The sequence below is a fragment of the Mytilus galloprovincialis genome, chromosome 14, assembly GCF_965363235.1.
Source record: "Mytilus galloprovincialis chromosome 14, xbMytGall1.hap1.1, whole genome shotgun sequence".
NCBI classification, from domain to species: domain Eukaryota; kingdom Metazoa; phylum Mollusca; class Bivalvia; order Mytilida; family Mytilidae; genus Mytilus; species Mytilus galloprovincialis.
This window is the reverse complement of record NC_134851.1, coordinates 16,615,979-16,621,772: the sequence shown is the minus strand read 5'-3', so window position 1 is coordinate 16,621,772 and position 5,794 is coordinate 16,615,979. Positions and strand designations below refer to the sequence as shown.

At 31.7% G+C, this 5,794-nt stretch overlaps 2 long non-coding RNA genes across 2 annotated transcripts; both read right to left on the bottom strand.

Moving 5' to 3' along the window:
* Positions 1-884: 884 nt before the first annotated feature.
* On the bottom strand, positions 885-1,824 carry LOC143059724 (uncharacterized). The gene is made up of 2 exons (XR_012973578.1): positions 1,792-1,824; positions 885-1,141 (listed from the first exon to the last, which is right to left on the bottom strand). It is a non-coding gene; the product is annotated as an uncharacterized LOC143059724 (long non-coding RNA).
* Positions 1,825-1,836: 12 nt separating this feature from the next.
* LOC143059723 (uncharacterized) lies at positions 1,837-4,499 on the bottom strand. Its single transcript, XR_012973577.1, has 3 exons — positions 4,441-4,499; positions 2,459-2,871; positions 1,837-1,891 (listed from the first exon to the last, which is right to left on the bottom strand). It is a non-coding gene; the product is annotated as an uncharacterized LOC143059723 (long non-coding RNA).
* Between the last annotated feature and the right edge of the window lie 1,295 nt (positions 4,500-5,794).

Genomic DNA, 5,794 nt, shown 5'->3' with positions numbered 1-5,794 from the left:
GTAATTTGGATAAACGTTTAGTATGTTACGAATCTAACACGAGAATTTGAGTCAAATCGGTGAACATGAGTTTGACAGTTAATGCCCCTTTAGTTTAACGTGATGGAATCATCTGAATTTTAAAATTGCTAACGATTTCATTAAAAATGCATACATAGACTTATGAACCATCAAATCCTCTTTTTTTTGGCTGACGATTAAAGGCATATCTAACAAGAAGTGGAGCAAAATGAAAATGCAAAATTATATTATTCTTTGTGCAATATGAAAACGCTAGTACATGCCCGTACCAGTCGCTTATCAAGCAAACCCGATAAGGGTTAGTTGTACTATGTTTCGCTTCCAAGATATAAGGACACAAATCAACGGCTTAGCATGTAATATGAAATAAGGCACAATACGTCACCAGCATACTAATGACTAAAATACATGTGACAGGCTATACATGTATGAGGGTTATTGTAATGTTTTCATGAATATTACTTTATAGAAAAATATCGAGCATGATCGCGGGATCAATTGCAAAAACGTCAATAACGTTACTACAGGCTTTTGTAAATTATTAGTTAGCTTTCGTTCTACACATAAGCACGGTTTCACAGGATCCTCAATGCTCTTCAACTTTGTACTTGTTTGGCTTTATAAATATTTTGATATGAGCGTCACTGATGAGTCTTATGTAGACGAAACGCGCGTCTGGCGTACTAAATTATAATCCTGGTACCTATTCATATCTAAAAATGTGTGTGCAAAGGCCAATTAAAGTTTTGCGCCCACGCTGTTTATTTCTTAGACGACAAGAAGTTTTAGAAATCAACCTTCGAAACTGAAACAGCTCATGCATTTCATTTATATGTGGGATCATTATAATAAACAATGTACACTTTTTAAGACTCACGGTATTGTTTTAATAAAAAATATAAATTAACAATCAATAGATTACAATGCAATCTTTTCTAATCAAAACCAAAAGATTGCAATGCCATCTCTTCTTATTACAATCGACATATTTCGATGCAAACTTTTCATATCAATGCTGCATTGTAGTACTGTCGTGTAAATTTAATCACACTGTTCCATTCACTCCATTCACACGATGATTCAGGCATTATCTCTCTTCTCTAAAATATGGTTTGAAATTCTGAAATGAAAATTTAAAAGTTACAAACAAGATATTGAAGATTTCTTTTTTCTAATACAATGCAGACTGCAGACATCGGCGGCTTATTTGGCACATTACTTTCTTGAATGAATCTGATCTCAAAGACCAAACACTAATCGCCCTCGTTATCGCTTTCATTAATTAATAATATAACAGTAAAACTATGAAGCATCGAATGGATCTAACTTTAAAAGACATACGTGTATTTCTCTTTATTAATATTACTTTTCTTTCTTTTTTATGAGCGTCACTGGTAATTTGTGTCGAAAAGCGCGCGTCAATCATACTAAGTTTAAATTTTGGCATATCTCATTCCATGGAATTTATGAAATCTGTTTTTGTTCACATTTAAAAGTGGCTTTGTCTTTTATCTTCTAGATCTATGCTTATGTGTATGTGTAAAAAAAATTCTTCTTGATTATTCGTCAACAGGTGCATAGGGCATTCCAGGTATCAGGGGATAGCAAAACAAAAATATAAAAAAATTTCGGAAAATATCCGAGGTTGTAAACAAAAAACTAAAATAATTACTTCATTATGAGTTTTGATTTTCAATTTGGAATCTGTCTTGCATTTTTTTTTCATTATTGGTGTATGTGTATATATATTGAAAAGTAGAATACACTTACCATAATGATCTTAAAGCTGTTTAATTGATGTTGTTGTTGTTGTTATTGTTGTTGTTGTTGTTGTTATTGAACAAGAATGGTACCAACAAAAGGAGTGGAACTGAAATGAATAATGGACAATACAATATACGTTAATAAGACAGCAAACCCATAACACAGATAATTGGTAAATAAATTTATACAGGTCAGCATAATTATTGTATACGTTGATATTAAGTACAATCAGAAGGAATAACCTACATGGTTAATATTACTTTTCAAATACATTTGCGCTTCTTTGTCTCAATATAAAACAGGGAAGCTTTTTATATAATACTTATATGCTGCAAATTATATAGCGAAATTTGATTGGTTGGTTAAAAACTGTATTCCCATAGTTCAACTTTTCTGTTTGCCTAGTATTCAATACAAATATTTAAATGAAAAATTTCAAAATATATTATAAGTGATTCTTTAAATTTTCAAACAATTTGAATTTCATTTCTTTATATAAATAAAGGAAGATATTATTCTAAAATTGCCAAAGAGATAACTCTGGATCAGAGACCAACTTGCATAAAATTTAACAACAATTTTGAAACTCAACTGCATTAGCGTATACGGGTATATGCATATGTATTTTTGTTTTGTTTTATTGATTGACAAGAAAAGATAGAAATCAACTTACGGATTGACGATAATCCATCACCATTAATACCACCTCCGATTCCACCTCCCATTAAAGTAGAAGGAGCAATAACTGGAATTGGTTGGGGTAAATAATGAATTGTTTCATCTACGTAACCCCCCTTTTTGCCATATCCGTGGTGACCTTCATTTCCATAACCAGAATAGCCCTTTCCATAGCCGGAGTAACCTCCTAAGTGTCCACCATTTCCGTAGCTACTTCCGTATCCGCTATTTCCGTAGCTACTGTATCCACCGCTGCCGTAGCTTTGACCGTATCCACCATTTCCGTAGCTTTGGCCGTATCCTCCTCCGATTCCACCGTAACTTCCGCTATAATAATCGTCGGCAAGAATTCCCTTCATGCCACAAAGGCAAACCAAGATGGCGACAGTGGAGATGACAATTTTCATTCTATTAAGAATTAAAAAAAAAAAATACTTAACTACGTATTTTGGATATTTAATTCTATTTTAATCAGCAGTGGAAAGTATATGGAAATTAACTAGAAAATAGCATTTGATAATATATCATCTTTTACTTGTGCAAACAAGGTTCAAATTAGTAATGAAATCAGACAGTGAACTATGTTTTCAACAGTTTTTCAATCTTTGCTATACAACATAATAAAAGTGTTATTGCATGAATGTAGGTGAGTATTGTCTTCCGTAGAAAATATATATATTACAACTGCAAGCTTCTGCAATATAAAAATATACTATGGAAAATTTACTATTTAGCTAATGAATGACGTGTTGATAATGAAAATAATTTGCCTGATAACATTTTATATTTCTACATTGAATTGGTCCACCTAGAATTTTGTAACTCTAGATATATATATTTCATCAACAATAAAAACTGATTATAAAAAATAAACCTATTTCGAGGATTATTCAATGTAAAGGGTCAAAAATTAATTTTATGGTTCAATAAATTCGAAATAAATAATAGCCATTCTTTAAATAAACAAATCATTATTTAGTTAAAAAAATAGATATGTTCAAATAATCTGTTGTAAATACAAATTAAATGCCCTTCGGGAAAATAATAGACAATTTTATTTTTTATATATGTAGTTTGTCCACAAGAAAAGATGAAAATAACATGATTTTATTCTAATTATATTTTAACTTAAATAATACTTTTGTAATAATCTAAATTGGTTTTGATAATTCAAAAAGTACATTTATTTTAACTGATAAACGATATTATTTAGTATTTTAAAAATATTATTATTTTGTATATTTTAACTAATTTGATTCGTTCAGGGATAGTCACATGTTAAACAAAATTTTCGAAGAAAGAGAGAAAACGGCGTATAGCAAAAAGCATATTGTAGGGTTATTTTTAGAATATCTAATAACCGATATACTTTGTGACGACATGGAATGAATGAAAGGATACTCAGTGTTAACCTTTTAAAACAAATGATATTTGTGATCGATTATTTGACGAAAAAAAAATCTTTAGATACATAAGATGTCAAACAAACAAAAAAAGTAAATGAAATAACATCTAATATTTTGTTATTGTCAAGGAGAAAATACAATATCTATAAAATTTCAACAAAATCAAATTACGATTTGTATACAAATATGGTCGGAAATTGATGATATAACAAATTTAGCCTTTGTATGATGTCAATACAGGATATCTTGACCCAAAGAAGTATATCGACCTCGGACTTCGTCCTCAGTCAATATACTTCTTTCAGGTAAATATATCCTTGTATCGACCTCATACAAAGGCTATATTTGTATAATATTAAAATACCGAATAATAATTATGAGTATATCTGTTTTATATTAAAAAGATTGAACATAAAAAAAAAATATTCGGAACTAGTATAATAGTATTTCATAAGGTTTTATCTTTGTTTCTTACCATTAATATAAGATGTATAATGAACCATAAAACGTTGAAATAAAAATAGATATTCAATAAAAATTCGTTCTCACGAAAGTATACAAATAACTTTACCTGACTACTCTGTGTTTCAAAAGATAAGTAATTCCAAGTAAGCCTGACAATCATTTTATACTAGGATTAACTTCCTTTTTGTAGATATTCTGTATTATTACTTGTACTGTCAGTAGACATACATGCATACATAACTTTTTAGATAATATTCTTATTTGAAAAACAAATAGGTATATATATTGCATTTGTTTTATGCTAATCAGACATAAAAGCTGAATTCATCGTCTTTTCATTCATTTCTGGAATTAAATTGAACTTTTTATTTAGTGTTATTTTAAAGTTGTTTAATGATTTGACGAAATGATCAGTTATATCTTTTATTAGAAAACCTTACTTTATTTGGCTAAATTAATGCCGATTTCTCATGTTTTAATACCCCAGTCCCACTAGGCCACGATCGCACTACGATCTGTGAAAAAAATGCAAATTTTGATGATCGTGGTACGATCGTGTAGATCGCAGTAAGGTCGTACCACGGTCGTGGTGAGGTCTTCAAGATCGTGAAGAGCGTGGCCAACTTTGAACATGTTCAAAACAATCGTGGTGCGGTCGTGGCGAAATTAAGTCGTAGTAGAAGCGTAGTGAGAGCGCACTAAGATCGTAGTAAGATCCCAAAGGTCGCTGTACAATCGTAGCGAGAGCGTAGCGAGAGCGTAGCGAAAGCGTGATTCTATTCGGAGAGATTGCGCTACGATCTCACAGCGACGTTATCACGACCTTACTACGACCATCACGTTCTCACCGCGACTAAACAACGCTTCCACTACGACTTTACCACGCTGTTCACGATCATAGTACGATTCTAGCACGCCCTTGCCGTTCTCATCACGCTCTTCTCACGACCTTACTACGTTCACACTACGACCATCATTGTTATTGTCATTTTCACATAAAATATATAAAAAAAATCCCTAGATTTTGTTTGTCTGAATGTATTTATCCATCTGCTCTAACGGCCCAACCATGCTTTTCGTTTTTATATAGATTAGACCGTTGGTTTTTCTCGTTTAAATGGTTTAACATTAGTATTTTTTGGGCCCTTTATAGCGTGCTGTTCGGTGTGAGCCAAGGCTCCGTATTGAAGGCCGTACCTTGGCCTATAATGGTTTACTTTTATAGATTTTTACGTTGATGGAGAGTTGTCTCATTGGCACCCATACCACATCTTCCTATATATTGACACATCTGTGTCATCTCTGCTATCGTTCACTAAAATATCGTCATTTGAGCTTTATGGACCAGCAATAGGTTGTAATTTAGGTTTGATTGGTCGTTCCGATATCTCTTGATGACAAGTATTATTATACTACTTATGTGTATAGTGTCAGTTTAATTGAAGTCTGGAGCTGGCATG